We start from the raw sequence: 17,885 nt of genomic DNA, 5'->3' as shown, positions 1-17,885 counted from the left end.
AAAATTATAAATAGTAATGTGTCCACGTTGACACATATATACCTTTAAAATACACTATTAAATAGTTCAGGGGATAAAAATACAGTATTAAATAGTCTAGAGAGGTAATAGGTCCTTATGAAAGTTTAGTATCGCAACAGCAAATCCGACCAAAGTTGAGGTATTTTTTAGACCCTTATCCCTTAAATATACTCCATTTTTCTCAAAGAAAATGATCAAAATACACGAATGTATGAAAGTCAACATGTCGAATTTTCAATATGAAATTCATACATTGTTTTTTTGTTTTAATATTACATAAAAATAACTAAATTTGATGGCTAAATATGCATATTCTATCAAATACTTCTAAACATATGTAACATAGTATATTTTGAGTTTTTGACTTTAAACATACGATTTATGAAAGTCAATACCAGTAATTTTCTGTAAAAAATTTAAACATTTAATTTTTATTTTAAAAAGTACAAAAATATATTGTGTATCACAATTTGATTGCCAAATTACCCTTAAAAAAATTTAATAAAGCTATATTATTAGTTTACTTCCTACATAATATAGTAATATTTTTTTGGGATAGGGAGAGTATGTGTTTTTTTTTCCTTTTAAGGTTACATAATAGTTTGATGTCCATGCTTATACAATGAATATTCCCTTTTATGTCTTAGCACACAAAAATAAATTGATGTTATAAAATGCTTTTGAATGTAGTAGGCATGGGAAATCAATACTCTAATACCACATGGAAATAACCATATATATATATATATATATATCGACAAGTGGTGCATTCTGAATTTTTTCATCGATTTAGTGACATTACATCATAATATAAGAAAATATACCTCACCTCTCCCCCTTCTACCTAAAGTCCAAATCATTAATAGTATATTGAGTTAATAGCATTTTAATTTGATCTTTATGTTGTTAGTAAATTTTAATTTTTGTGATATTGGATTAATCATGTTTAATTTTTAATTAATTGATATGTACATTGTTAATATTTTTAATTGTGAATATTTATAAATTTACAAATTAATAATAGTTACATAATTCAATTGCACATTTGTTACATTAAGGTTAAATTGCTATTTCATATTTTAAAGTAACAATAATTTTAAAAATAATCTAGATATAACAAATTTCCTATTTAAAGGAACCGAAAACACATGTTTTTATTTTTTGAAGATTAGATATACTAATAATCATATATCACAATAACTAAAATTTGAATTTATCAATAATTGAGGTATCAAAGATATTATCTTTCCTAGTATTTTTTTTCGAGTTTCTTTTTAACCATAAATCAATAAAGGTAGTTGGTTTACGAATTAGCTATTCGAGTTTTTTAATGCAAAAAATGTATATGCACTAAATAATAATATATAAAATAATCATGTGAATAATCATGTTGCTGAGACATGCACCTAAGGAGAAAGTCTTTGCAACCGAAGTGAGCCGAGTGACGTGACAACACTACTAATTGAGTTCCCTGAAATGACTTTCAACGAAAGATTGTCTTTGCTAACTATTCTAAGTTGATATTTGTGGAGTATGCAGCTAGGTGAGGAAGTAAAATCAATCTTTATTCATACATAGACTTCTCGGGTACGAAATGGGCCACTTCAAATAGGTTCATTGCTAGACGAATAATAATATATAATACATAGAATATTTACTATTTAAAGATGGATGGAGCCATAATAAAATTAAAGAAGAATTACTTATATTGGGTCGCTTAAACTAAAAACAATATTTTGTATCTTTAGATACTCTTATCCACGTCTTGTTAATGTAATATTTATTCTTATTCCACATTTTATCTTGTATAGTATTACTTAGATTCTTATATAGTTATATACTAAAATTAATAATATAGTAACATTTAATTTTTAATATAAAACCTCGCATAACTAACTGAGAATTGCATAAATTATTATATTAGTTATATAAATTTTGTACGAAAAAAAACATTTTTTTTAAGTAATACATAATTTTACGCATTGTGGATTTTGAAAAATTATAATATCAATGTAAAAAAAAAATTCTATTATTAATTTGAATTTTTAAATATTATATAAATAAAAAATTTTGGGGAATAACACCTTACTCATACGTAGATATCTGGATTAAAAATACGACTAATTACAACTTAATTTTAAGATTAAATAGATCCTCCTAATTATATTTACTAATTACAAACAGTGGGTTATACTAGGAAATAATATTTATTTATTTATTGGTAAAAACTAATCTATAAATTATGCTAGAATGAGAGATCGTAGTACAAGTAAATAGTCATATTATTTTATCTAATAATGATGGCAATGGTTTTTTATTTCATGCCAAAAGTTTTAATCTAACTTGTCGGAAAAAAAGAATAATGTTCGTGGTATTCTAACAAAGAATAACTCTGTTTATTGAAGGGGTTAGTAGTTCTTTTCATTCCTTAGTTATCGATTAATTTTGATTTTAAGTCATTCTGATATATAACTGAATATATTTGACCTTCAATGTCACGATCCAGATCGTCGTGATTGGCACCCACACTAACCCTCCGGTGGGAGAATCATTACTACAACTCAACCAAAAACTAAGGCATTTAAAGATACGGAAGCAAGTTTAAATGCAGAAATTATATAGAGTTCCCATAAACTCCGAAGGTTTAAATAAACTAGCGACAAGTCTAAGAACAAGGGGTACAACCCCGAAATTAAACAAACACTTTAAACAAATAGTTTGTGTCCGAAAAGAGTGGACTTAAACAAGAAAGATCCATGGTAGCCTGAAAGAACTGGCTCACCCTTGAATCCGATCACGCTCAACAGTCACCTAGCTGAGGTTTATTAATAGCTATCTGAAGATGACCTGTACTCAACAAAGAACAAGTAGGTGCAGTATCAATACACAACCTCAGTGTACTGGTAGGATCATGCGGTTATCCCAATAAGTGAAACAAATGCAAGTAACCACAACATTATAGAACAAGAATATACCAAACATATAGAATATTAGTCATCTTTTTCAGGACCAATGTAGCATTCCACGTTCTCAATAATACACATTGGTTATCATTTTTAGAGCAACATACAGTCTTCCAATATCAATCATCATTAGTTATGAACGTAATCATCACAAGTAGATACACAACACAATTCAATGGGTCCTCTCATGGAACCCAATTCAATAGTCCTCTCATGGAACCCAAACCCAAATTGTTAGTGTACCGGTTCGTGGTATCCGATCCAATGTTTATGTCGAAATGTGACAACCGATCCCACATTTATGTCGGAACGTGGCAACTGATTCCATATTTATGTCGGAACGTGGCAACCGATCCAAGTTAGTGGGTCGAAACGTAACACCCGATCCATTCAATAAACCACAATCACAATCACAATGTATATTCTCACAATCATACAACAAAGAGGTGATTCATGACATACAATTATTCAATTATCCTCATTTACGATTAGGGTGATCAATAATGCAACATTCGCATACATACATGCATTATAATGAGCAATTACAAACATATATCACACGAACATGAAATCACAACCATCACCTACCTCGAATCCAAGCTTGAAATCCCCTAAGGCACTTGAATCTTCCATTTTTGAATTCTTTCCGCTTGTTCTAGGTCTACAAACAATTAACATACGCAAAGATCAACAATCAACAATCAAAGGTCTAATTATCCGAATTATAACAAACCCAATAATCCTAGACCAAACCCATGATCCTAATACCCAGATTAGGGCTATTTCCACCATAATTTCTAGATCAAAACCCTCCCCCATCGATAATCACCCACGAATTTACATTCTACGGATCAAAAAATGGATTCGGGGAGTTAAAACCTTACATTTAGCCTAAAGAGTGGTGGAAAAGTGTCAAGAAAGCACCTAGGGTCGTCTCCTAGCTCTCAAGGTCGAAACTTGCAGAATAAAACGATTTTGGGATTTTATTTCTGACTTAAGCCGTGTCTGTCCTGCTACAGCGGCATGCACGGAGACAGAATGTTGGAATTTGAATTACAAGCCCCCATTTCACAACACACCTTCATCCCATGACACTCAGAACATACCCGTTCACGCTAAGATCAGTTTCAGGAGTTCTACTCGCCCGAATTCAATTCTGTAAAGTCGTACGGGTTCCTTAATGTCTTAGCTATCTACTCATGTGATCAAAATCATAATTAGATCACCCAATTGTTACCAGATTTCTCTAGACTCGTCTGACTCCGATTTCGTCCTAATCTGGACTAGGCTAGGAAATTCCAAGTTACTACTCAAAAAACTTCTGGCTCCAATTCTTTCCCCATTGGCTTTTCTCTAACGATGGAATTAGGTTGTTACATTCAATTAATTAAAATGTTCACTTTTGATTTCTTCGCTCGTAAATATTCATAAGTTTTATCATAATTATCAATTATTTCACCACTTAGCTACTCATTTTCTATGTTAAGTATGAATTGTTAAAAATTACATACCTCCATATTAAAATGTTCACTCCATATTGAACGCTAATATAATTTTAAAAATATTAAAATTATAACATAATTTTCTACAAAAAGGGCTAAAAATATATATATTTAAAATAGTTAAAAATTAAATAACTTTTGTTGAATATCATAAAAACTAAAATAAAAATTTACTAATAACAGAGAAATAAAAAAATGATAGATTCAAAATTTTAGAAACAACTATATTTTTGTTTGTTTGTTTTCTCATTTCCCTTTAAAAATTATATATATATTTTATTTTTTTTAAAAACAAGGGAATTAAGTTGGCCCTCCATTATGGACAATATTCAATTATAGAAGGAGTATTAATTAGTTTGGCCCGACAAAATGTAATGTACATTTCATTTCAACACTTGAAAATGAAATCTACAACAACATATTTCTACATTAACTCTCTCTCTATTAATTATTTTTTCTATTTGTCGTGTTTTTCATTTACATACCTCATAAGAAAAATGAGTGACACTTGACTATTTTACTCATATTTATATATATCTTAAGATATAATATTTTCTTATTGAATATTTACTTTATAATTAAGATGTCTAGTCTTCAAAAATAATTACTACTATATATTACAAAGATAAAAGTAAGAAAATTAATATATCATGAACTTTTAAATTGATAAATATTTCTAGTGGGGACTGTTGCACAAGGTGAATATAACGAAATAGTGATTGAAAAAATATATTAACGGATGTAATTAAGTGCGTGACATATATTTTTATATTAAATAAAATTCATTTTTTAGTTAGGATGAATTAATATGCATCCTCACCTTTGTTTTGTCATTTATTTATTATTATTATAATAATAAATTAATTAATATGATTTAATACACGCGTCATTGAATATTTTTCGATTAAATCGATCGACAAAAGGTACTTTTAATTGTATGGTATAGTTATAATGGGGTCTTTTCCAAATAATAAGTAAGAAACCCATTACATAGTAAGTAACAAATCATCATGTTCCCTCCATATATATAGTTGACCTTACATTTATCCCATTATCACATGGTGCATGCTCCCATGCCCCAACCTTCTCATTTTTATTTTTAAAGTTTTTTATTTGCCGCTCGATATAATTTATATTTGAGTTTGATTTATTTAAATTCACATTGAGGAGATATCATTTGAGGATAATGTTTTTCAGTAAAGATTTTTTTCATACTCAAAGTTTAAAATTAAGAAAAAACAACCTCATTCACTTGTTTACCACATTTTTTGGTGATTCCCCCAATATCAATCATACAACACTACCATTAAGTTGTAAATGGTAGTCCCAACATGAACGAAAAAGATTATAAAAAATAGAGTTAGAATCAGAATTTTAAGTTTGTGAAAAGATATATTATTGAAATCGATTTTGAAATTTTAACAATAAAAAGATATATTATTGAATTTTAGATAAATTATTTATTTATATTAAAATAATTTTTTATATAAATATAAAATATGACCAAACCTATTAAATTTTTTAAAAATTAAATAGCTTTCTCTTTAGCTCCGTCCCTTATTAAAAGATAACATTATTGATTTTGACCGAGAAGTTACACTTTTTGTTTAAAAGTAAGAAAACATTGAAACATAAATGCAGAGTAAAGTTGTTTCGTCCAACTACACTTTCATCAAAAATAAAAATAAAAATAAAAAGAATTATGTCATCTAAGAAAAAATTTTAGTGACACGTAACTTTCCATTCATGTTATAATGTCACTGTATTTTCTAGTATGGTTTTACGAAAGAACAAGAAGGGAAGTTTTTCCTTCTCTTTTCTTCATTTTTTCTTTGAAAAAAAAGAAGAAACATCATGTCCAACTAAGTGTCTAAGTCTATCAACACATGCCTCATGCAACATGATCCTTTTGAAATTCGAACCCATGAACTTGATTTTGATACCACTTGTTAGAATCACGCACTAATTATTACGTCAAAAATTATAACTTATATCAAATACACTATTTTATTTCTTATCTATTTACCATGTAAGTGTCATGTTCGAACATGACAAAGAACCAATCACCCCACTTCCTTATGAACTTTGACATAGGCACATGTTTAAGTTTAAAGTTTATTCAAACTTCAAAGTTTAAGTTTAGATAGGTTAATAATATATTTATTTTATTATTAACTTAATTTATTTTGACTCGTTTAATTTAATCCATTAAGTATTTTTTAAAAGAGATTTTCATTTTTTAAATTGAGGGTAGGGGGAGGGGAAATGGGGAAGAGATTACAATGTGAGGAATCGAACCCTCACCAACAAGGTGAGAGTTCAGGTAACAAACCAACTGAGTTACTAAGTAATATATAGTTATAACTTATATAATGTAAGAAAAAAGAGTTTTAGTAGATGCTCAAACAAATTATAAAGAAAACAAATAAAAAATTTAAAATTTAATAAGAATTAAACGGTTTGGATTATGATCATTTTTTATTTCATTTTAGTCCAACTCATTTCATCTCGAGTAAGTTTTGGTGGGTGGGTGACAACTTAGTCATTAGCTCAACTTATTTTGGCATGTGCAATAATTTGAGCCAATTCATTCATTTAACACCTCTAATTCAAATACCGTCATAACTAGTGGTAAAAATAAAGTATAATATTTATCGATTTGATATTATAATCCTTTTTAAATCCAATCCGACCGTCAAAAAATATGTTCAATTTTCTCAAGATGTATAAATTCATTAGGAAATATGATTAAAGTTCTACATAATCAAATTTTGAAAGGTTCTCCTTCTGGTCTTTTTATCTATCACTTTAATTAGTCGATTAAAAAATTATTCCAAATTATTTATCATTTTTTTAAAAATCAAGTAGGCATCAATTTTATTTTAAACAATGCCACCCTTATTACTCCAAGATTTTAAAAATAAAAAATATTACCCTTACTGCTCCAGGAAATGGTGCAATTATTAAGTACTCATTATACAAAAAAGAGATAAAGTAGTCTGTGTTACCAAAAAAGGGGTATTTTAATCAATCCTTTATGCTTAATGTTACTAACTGTTTTTTAATTTAGTAGTTGCGTCAAAATTTACAACTTTAATGTTTTTTTAAAAAAAATAAACTTTTCATGTGGACTAAGTGCTATTCTAATAATCATTATTTGACTTATGTGTCTCATTTATAAGGATGAGTTTGTCATTATCAAGTTAGGCTAGCAATGTCCCTGCATAAATTAATCAAGCATGAAAAAAATAAAAGCAAACTATTTTAAACTTCAATTTGCATGGTCTATTTCTCCCTTTTCTTGATTTGCATGCTCACTTATTATAATACTTATTTTTTTATGCAAAGGATGATGGAGTATTCCGGTGGAAAAATAATGGAAACTATCGATAATCTTTTAAAGTTGACATCGATAAATTTTAGGCCTCTGTCATTAATGATCCTTTAAAGTTGACATCAACTTTCATTTAGGTTCTATTTGTTTTCATTAAGATTAAGACTTGAACTTGAGTACCTATCTGAATGATTAAGATCTTGTCTCTAGATTTGAATACTAAATGATTAAGATTGATTGGTTTTAAACATATGAACATATATATATATACAACAAATATTACAATTCAAATAAAATAGTAGTTAAATATTACATTAACAAATATTAGGAAAAAACGTCATTTTTGATAAACATTAAGATGTTTGAATTATAAATAAATATTTTAAATTAGATAAAAATAAAATGGAACTACAATATGGACTACGTATAATAATAATAATAATAATAATAATAATAATTGTTAGAAAAAAAATGTAATCATCTTTCTTTTTTTTGAAAAAAGTAATTCATCACAAACTAGTCTTAAATAAATAAGTGAAACATCTCTATGTTCTATAATGTGTTTGTCATGTACTCTTCTCTAAAATAAATAATGAACATGATATACATTCAAATGATTTTAGACAAATTTCTAAAGGCATCATCGTCCAATTTCAACAACACATATTTATGAAATTGCTTTGAACTTTAATCAAATAAAAATTTTACAACAAATTTTATCAATTTTTGATAAAGAAGCAGCAAGCACAAAAATTAAATATTTAAGGGAAATAATTTGAATAACTAATAAAATTAGAGAATTACATAAGCCTCAATTTGTTTTGAAGAAAAAAATATGAAGTACAATTTTTTCTCGAAAATAATGTGTTTCTAGAAGAGTTTGAATGAGAATAAGACTATGTCACATATCTATTTTGATTCATTCAGACTCATTAAGAGATTTCTAAGTGAAAAAAATAAACACACTTAAAAGTCTAATATATGAATCATTCAGATTCAGACCTCCGTTAAGTGCAAATAATGAGGCCTTAGACACCTTAAGTAATTCTTGTTCATTTTAAACATTTTTAGTAGGGTCTCGCTGTGTCATTTTGACACACATATATATATCATTAACATAGATTTTGATAAAATATAAATTAAATTTTAACTTATGGTGACGTCAGTACTAGCGCACGCATGCAAATGCATAATTAAAAATAATAATAATGGTCTCTTATTAGTGACGTTTAGTAGTAACCATAAGTTAACATAATTTATTAAATAAAATGATGTCCAATAATATATCCACTTAGAGAGAATGAGATAAGATTAATAATATATATTGTTTAATTAGGTCATAGTGCTGATGTTATGTTTTTTTTTAATTATTTGAAAAAAGCATACTTGTATTATATAGAATAATAATGATAGTGGTACCTACCTAATCAATGGTTGGCTTATGATTCCTTAGTGATTTTCCTTTTCAGATTCTCTGTTTGGCTACGTCACTTTTTTCCCACTATCATCCCATTTTTACATTTATTATTATTATTATTATTATTTTATTTATTATAAATAAGTGTGGTGTTAAATTTATATATTCACTCGTTGTTTCAGTATGTTTGTCTTACTTTTCATCTTAGGTTATTTGTAAAAGAATATTTTTCTTAGCAATTCAATTAATTACCATTTTTCACATGACATATTTAAGATTGTGTGATTAAAGAACATTGTAATACATTCTACATATCTTTAATTTAAGACCACAAGATTCGAAATTCTAATTTACTTTTTTAAACTTTGTGTAAAGTCATGATCATGAAACAAATAAATTGAAAAGGATGGAGTTACATATTACTCCCCCAGTCAATTTTTTACTTTTCTAGTATAAACTTGCAATATGTCCCTTAAGAAGCATTAAACAAAAATGGAGAAACACATTTTTATTATATCAACCTTTGAATATAATAAATTCAATCATGTTTTGACAAATGACTATACTTAATGATTAGAATACACTGACAATTAAGTGTTAAATTATCTTTTTAAATCGAACAAATAAACATAGATATCTAGATTGAATATAATAGATAAGTAAAAGTGAACAGAGAATAACAATTAGTTATATATCAACCTAAACAGAGTCCAATAATGATATATGACATATATCTTATCTTTTTGAACATAGATTTGAGCAAATAATTGAATTTCATATATGATTTATACAGTCCATCCAACTAAAATTTGAGATTCAATTATGTAGTTTATTTATTGACAAGTGGGGTCTTGTGAAGTATTTTTCCTAAGTGCAATTTGTAAATTAGTGGATTTGGCACTAAGAGTGGCTATAGTGTGTGGTGTCACCATATAGTGAAAAGATTCAATTCCACAAAAAAAAGAATTTAATTTTTTGAGAAAGATTCTTTCCCTCCCCTCATGTTTGGATCATTATTATTATTGGTGGGGTATTTATAATTCCCAACTTGGAACTCATCTAAGTGAATTGCTTTGTAGCTAGATAAGGAAGGTTTTAATTAGTAGCATCAAATATATAAAAAGGGTCAATGCTTTTACATGAATGGCCACTTCAAATTTGAGCAAGACAAATCATGTGCTTCTAGCCATCATCCATCATCGATTCTGATCAACGCGATTTGATCTCAACTTAATTCTCATTGAGATAAGATTTGACTTGTTTTTTGTCCTTCTACCAAATAAAAAAGATGATTCTTTTTCTAAATGAATGACGACTTATGTAGTATTCATCTATTCGATTCTCCTACTAGAATGTCTTTCTGTTAAAATTCCTTTATAGATATATAATTTGACATACAAGACATTCATAAATATAGTCACAACTCATCATCCAATAATGGATTATTTAAGGGGATATCACATAGAAAATATTAGTATTATTATAATTACAAAAAAAAATATGGTCCTCCTAATCAAATCAATTCTTGTGCCAGGATGAGGCTCATACATCTGGACCATAGATTTATTATTTGTAATTAAAATGTCGCTCAATTTTATCTAAGTATTAGGAAAGTCATTTGTAACAAATATATAATAATTATTCAATTTTATCTAAATATTACGAGAAGTTATTAAAAATAAATAAATAAATAAATAAATAAATAAGACAATTTCAATGATACTTAAAAAAATTTGAGCCACATCTATATATAAAATCGTTTATGGAAAATATTGAGGCCATCATTTTCATTAGTATCGTAGTTGTCTTTTTTGCAGCTTTTGTTGTTGCAAGAGTATGTGGTATAATTCGACAATCACCCCAATTGAATTATTTAGACCCACTCATTATTAATGTGATCAACGGCTACTACAAAAAATAGTTAAGTGACTTTCGTTATATTCAAATAAAGTTGAATGACTTTTTTTATTATTGCATACTTAACCCTCCATTATTTTGATATTAGATGTAAACAATTAGAAGAAAACAAAATTAAGGAGAAGAAAAAGACAATTTAAATAAAGGAAAATAGGAGTCGAATCCAATGCTTAGAATTTGGGTATGTTAGTCAATTATTCTTTTGCCGAAGCACCGATAGATAAGTTATGAGAATATACGTGAAGCAAGTGATGTTATGAGAATCTATTTACTCCCTCCATCTCGTATTAGTTATTAACTTTCTGATGACATGTTCCTCAAAATAATGAAGAATAATTTATTAATTTACTCCTTAATTTTTATTCTTTTTTTTTTTTAACTTTATACTTGTAGAAATAATAATTGCAAGGGTAAACTAGAAAAAAAATTGATTAACTTTATTTTAATTTTATAAATTAACAAATAATTTAGAATCACTAATTTTAATAACGTGAATAACTAATATGGGGCAAAGAGAATGTGTCATACAAAAATGTTCGAACCCTTAACTTTTAAATGTGGCAACAATCAATTGGTCTCATTCCTCAAAAAAACTTATTCTTATTCTTTTATTTTCTTCAAACAACTATTGTAACTTCGTAAACCATCATTTGGCACGTACGAATTTTTGTTGTTGGAATAATTATACAAAGAATTTATATATATATATATATATATATTGTGTATATTTTGATCAATTTAGTAAACTAATTGGTGGAATAATATATATTTATAACTTGTCCCTTTTTATGTTAGGAAAAATTACACATATAAGCAAACATATATTAGTTAATTAGTTAACATAGTTATAGTTTGTCTTAATTACAATTTGCGATCTACTTTTAGCTATAATTACGCGATTCAACTTTTTAATTTTGTATAATTCGCATGTTTGTATAATTCGGAATTTGTATAACTTTTGTATAATTTTTTTTGAAGCAGAATTTGTATAATTTGGAATTTATATAATTGCTTACACTTCTGATGTTTCTAATTGTATAAATTCGTTATTTCGAGTTTATACAAAAATAATTGAATTATACAAATGTACCTGTGAATTATACAAACCTACGAATTATACAAATCCGCGAATTATACAAACGAGACAACTTAAATTGTAGCTACAACACGTAAATATGCAAACTATAGCTATGGAGTATAATTAAATTTATTATAGTGGCTATTTGCGAAAATTCAGCATGTTACTCTTTAAATTTTGTACCTATTGAGCAAAGTGCACAAATAGTCGCTTGTAGGATCGACTTTTAAAACATGACTGTATAGTTAACATTAGTCACCTTAGAATTAAGTTACAAGACTCAAGTCTAAAATTTCAAACTTTAAATATTTGGGTTAAGATGTGAAAACTTACGCCCAAAAATCTTAAATTTTGAATCGTTATTGTTGAAGATCAAACTATCCGCAATATTTTCACAAATTTTTCACCAACATTTGGTTTAGTTTCATTGTTTTTCTTTTGGTTTTAGTTTGAAATTTCTAGAAACAGAAAGAATTTAAAACATGTTCTGATCGAACAATATTGTTGAGATTACATGTAACTTACATGGAAGATTGAAAAACAGTAGTGGGCATTTATAATTATAGCTACATTTTTGGAATTTATTTTCATAAGAAGCCGTTTGCCTTATTCAGGCTAAAAATTAAATACGTTTAAAGAATTAACTTTGTCTTAAATGGTGCATATCAAAGTAGATGCTTGATGCATATTTGACGTACCTATTAGCATAGTGAGATAAGGGTGTGTTCGATATGAATATTTAATGGATTGAAATGGGTTGAGCTAATAAATGGGCGAGTCACATTGTATAACAGTGTATATCACATTGTATATATTATGTATATCTATGTAAATTCGTGGGATGAAGAATGAATGAATCAAGTTTAATTTGAGCCTAGCCCAATGAGCTTTTTTTTAAAAAAAATTGAGCTAACCTTTGGAAGTATTTGGAGAGGATTTGAGGCAAGTTTGAGCCTAGCCTAATGAGCTTTCTTAGAAAATTGAGCTAAACTTTGTAAGTTTTTTGAGATGATTTGAGGGAAGCTTGAGTCAAATTTCAAATTGAAATCTCGAGGTTAAAGACGACTCCATGTGTGCCCTACTTTATCTCATGTACATCTCCATGTGTATATCACATTGTATCTCTCGTATATTATGTATATCTATGTCAATTCGTGAAAGTTTGTGCGATATACACTGATATGCACAATGTATAGCACATGTCGCGGCATTTTTTGTGGGAATATGTGTGTTATATACACAAATATACGTAGTATACAATGTGATATACATGCATCACAAAGCCGTTTTTAAGTAAATATTGAATTAAGTTTAAGCCTAGACTAATGAACTTTGTTATAAAAATTGAGCTGAAATCGAGTCAAGCTCAATTTAACTCTGAAATGTTTGAAAACGTATGCAATGCTACGCCACCACACAAAATTAAAATTATAATAAATTGATTGATTGAAAAAAACATCAATAGTGTAAAATGTTTTGTCGTCTTCTTCTCCTTGATCACCTTATCGTAACAGACTTGATCACCTTTCCTCTCCACCCATTTCATCTTTTTCTCCTTACTTCCATAAAATGGTAATGTTTTTGCTAACTTCTTAATTGTATTTCACTAAACTCGGAATAATATACTTGAATCACATATCAATTTCCTCAGGATCTCACCATCTAAAGAAGTTGCACACCATTTTAAAAATAGGTCATACAAAAACTAAAAGAAAAAGTAAAAGAATATGTATTGAACATACACGAAAGCATGGATAGGACCAAAATCTTCTAGTTGAGTTGTCCTCCGACCATCAAATTTTCATTGACATCGGATCTCCATATTTGCATTGGATTATCACACGCAATATTGGATCATTCTCATCATTATAAATACAAGAGAAAATAGCCAAAAGCCCCCTCAATCTATTAGTCAATTCTCAACTACACACTTATTCTATACGGGGGTCCTATTATCCCCCTGAACTATTTAAATTTAGAATAATCACACCCCTAAAACGTCATAACCAATTTTATGTCAAAGCTATGCAACACACGCGATGAACACTGTACATTCATTTTTTTTATTCTTTTTCTTTTTCCTATAAATTATAAACCTAATCAAAATAATAATTTAATAATCCCCTGTAAAATTATGTAGAGTTTTCATTTTTATCAAACCTGAAAATTAAAATTTATAAAAAGTGCTTTCAAATAGAGATTGTTTTTCCAAAATATTAATGATTTCTTAAGAGAAGAATAATAAGAGAAAATGAGGAAAAAAACTCTACACCAAATTAAAAAGAAGAACAACTCAATAGCTAGTCTACATAAACTTTCAATTTGAATTCGAACCCAAAAACAAAAATCCACAAATAATTATTCACAAATGTGGGAGTGAAAAACAAATTTGGTAAGAATGAAATTAGAAAGTGAAATTTCAAATTCACCATTGTTGGTTCATTGTGGTTTGACTTCTTTTTATTTTCTATTTCTTTTTTTGCTGAAATTTTGAGGGGTTTAAGAAAAAACTTGAACTCCACTTTTGAGCTTCATATATGAAAGTTTCTTATGAGTTAGGTGATTGTTGTTGCTAAAAACGGTTGATGTATGATTAACTAAGCATAAATCAGTAGCTACAAACTGATTTGGAACTCCTAGAGACGAAATTAGAAAACCACCATTGAAGGACTTTGAGAAAAACTTGAAGAAGTTATGTAATAGCTAGGTATAACAATTTTGTGATATAAAAAAAGGGAAATTATAAAAAAAAAATGAATTAATTATATAATCTCCAATGAGAGACTACCACTATGGACTATTTTATTCAATTTTAGTCATTTTATGTCTTTTTGTTGAACCCCTTATGCGCCTACAAGAGGTGTATTCACCTTCTTGGATAGGTTAGCGTTTAAGGGTCACAAAATATCAAAAATAAAAAATTCAGGGAGGGTAATAGGACTCTCATAAAGTATAAGTGTGTAGTTAAAAATTGACTAATAGATTAAGGGGGCATTTGACTATTTTCTCTAAATACAATTTAAGTTTGTATTTGACATCATAAGAATAGTTCCCCTCAAAATCAATCACAATAGACAATTGATTTTATAACTTTTATATAATATAAGAATAAATTGAAGTTAGTAAAGCTAATAGATGAAAATTTTGTTGAGGATGATTTTTATTTATTTTTTGGTTGTAGATGGAAAACTCTTCAACGAAGTCTATTAATGGACGTTTTGGAGAAGATGAGAGGTGAGTTTATTTAATAAAGAAGAAAATTTAATTGACAGTCTCACGTGGCATTTTTACACAAGTTTGGGTTGTATTATTACTCTTTCACGCGTTCATCTAACAACTAACGTGTGATTACAATTGTTGTGGGAATGAATCAAAAAGGTATATTATTGTGGTAAGAAATGATTTTGTTAGGTAATAGATCCTCCACCCCCAGTCCCCCACCTACAAACTTTAGTGTTTATTGGCAAACAAGTATATTTAAGGAAGATTTTATGTATTTCTCTAAAAATAACTTATCGTTTTAATATGTAATCTATCATTTTTAAGATTTATGTATTTAGAGTTGTGTGAAGCATAATTTTTTATAATTTTTTTAAAATTTCAAGCATCCAAGTGACTACATTACTCTCTGTTTTTCATACTAGTTATGGAAAACATATTGAATGTGTTCCGTACGGAGAACAATATTTTCTAAAAAAAATTCACGTCGATTTATCAAAAAATTTGAAAAATAATTTTTTAGAAAAATAAATTTATTAATGATAAGGAAAATGAGTTTCATGGTGAAAATGAGGAAAACAAGTTTCACAAGTGATATTTCACATTAATTGTGTGTCCTCTTACCCTCCAACGCCTAGCCCCGTAGCCCATCCCCATCACTCCTACAGTCCTACTCTCATAATATTAGTTAAGATTATATACAAGCGGTTTTAGGACAATATTTTTTTTACTTATGTACTCAACACAAGAAAATAAATAAGAAATCCACTTATTTCTCCAAATATATATTTCTTCACACTGAAAACATCCATAATTGGAAAGTATCCATATTAGTACAATTTACAAAGATGGAATTCGAAGACATGAGGAAGTTAAATGGTGGTGAAAATGCACAATAAAATCTTAGAATTTTTGAAATCCCCATAGGAAAACAAGAGTTCTATTTTGCTTATTTTTGTAAGGAAATTAAGGGGAAAATATTTATCTACAGCTGCAAATCATTATAATGAAGGTGCAAAAAAGAAAAACATTAAACTGAATAATTACTTGAAATGTTGACTTTATAATAATAATTTATAAACTATGAGTTTAATCAAAAAGTTTTTTTTATTATAATATCTAAAACATAAGAAGAAAATTGTCATCAAAGTCTGGGTGGTGTAGTCGGTTATCACGCTAGTCTCACACACTAGAGGTCCCCGGTTCGAACCCGGGCTCAGACATTTCTTTTTCTGCTGCTATTCCTTAAGCATTTTCTATGTTTCCAAAATACTCCAACTTTCACACATGTCTATCTAAACCTCGTTAAGATTAAAACGTTTGAATCGAAATATTATGTTATATATTAAGATTTAAATGTTGAATTTAAATACTACATAAGTAAGATAATTTATTTTTTCAAAGTATGAAAAGTTTAATATCTACAATTTGTCTTTATTTTAAAAATTAATAAATATAAAATTTAGATAAAAATATTTTTTTAAAAATTACATGCTAGTAGGAGTTGATGATTATTAACGATGGTGGTTGTGGTGTCGAACGAAAATTGTGTTGGTTAGTGATAGTGGTTCGGATAGTAACTAGTGATGATGATGGCTGATAGTAGTAATTAACAATGATTGTCGATCGTGCCAACTAATAATTATGATGGATGATAGTGATAGTTGATGAGTGGTGAATGATGACAATGGTTGGTGATAGATAATGATGACTAGTTATGGTGATTGTTGTTAGTGATTGTTGGTTAGTGATGGCTAATGGTGATAGCATGTGACTGTAGTGATTGATGGTAGTTCTAAGTGGTAGATGGATGTAGCTGATAATGGTGGATGACAACGGTTAACAATGAAAATGGATGAAGTACCTAGTGATGAACTACATCTCATTTTTATAATTTTTAAATTAATTTCTTAATTATATTAAAACTTTGTTATAGATTTATTCAAATCATTAAGTGATTGTAAAATTATAAAAACAAATAACTTAATAGTCAAGATTTAAATTGTTGAAATTCAAGCCTAAAAACAAAAGGATATTTGTCATATAATAATATTTAGTAAATCACAAAGTGCTTTGAGTTCTGAAGATTAAAAATAACATCACAAAGTGCAAGAAGAAAGACTTTAACACACAAGTGAGGGAAGTCTTTTTAGTAACCAAATAATACGAAATGAAAGAATTAGCCTAAACAATTTCCCACTAAATTGTTTAAATTGAAAATAGTTGATAGATGTATGATCAAGGGTGAAGCTAGAGTATAGGGTTATAGATTTGTCAGATTTAATAGCTTTGATCCAAACTCTATGTTTGTCTTAAGAAATTTATTGAATATGTATAAATTATTAATTTAGAACTTAATAAATGATTGAAATCTTAAACACATGAGCTTCAAATCCTAGTTCCGTCCTTACAATAAATTTTATATATATATATA

At 27.8% G+C, this 17,885-nt stretch overlaps 1 non-coding gene across 1 annotated transcript; it reads left to right on the top strand.

Annotated features, from left to right (window-relative positions):
- The first annotated feature begins 16,600 nt into the window (after positions 1-16,600).
- Positions 16,601-16,674, top strand: TRNAV-CAC (transfer RNA valine (anticodon CAC)). The gene has a single exon. It is a non-coding gene; the product is annotated as a tRNA-Val (tRNA).
- Positions 16,675-17,885: the final 1,211 nt, after the last annotated feature.

The sequence above is a fragment of the Solanum tuberosum genome, unplaced genomic scaffold (genome assembly GCF_000226075.1).
Source record: "Solanum tuberosum cultivar DM 1-3 516 R44 unplaced genomic scaffold, SolTub_3.0 scf00181, whole genome shotgun sequence".
In the NCBI taxonomy this organism is placed as follows: Eukaryota; Viridiplantae; Streptophyta; class Magnoliopsida; order Solanales; family Solanaceae; genus Solanum; species Solanum tuberosum.
The sequence above is the reverse complement of the archived record's forward strand: the minus strand, read 5'-3'. Positions and strand labels throughout refer to the sequence as shown.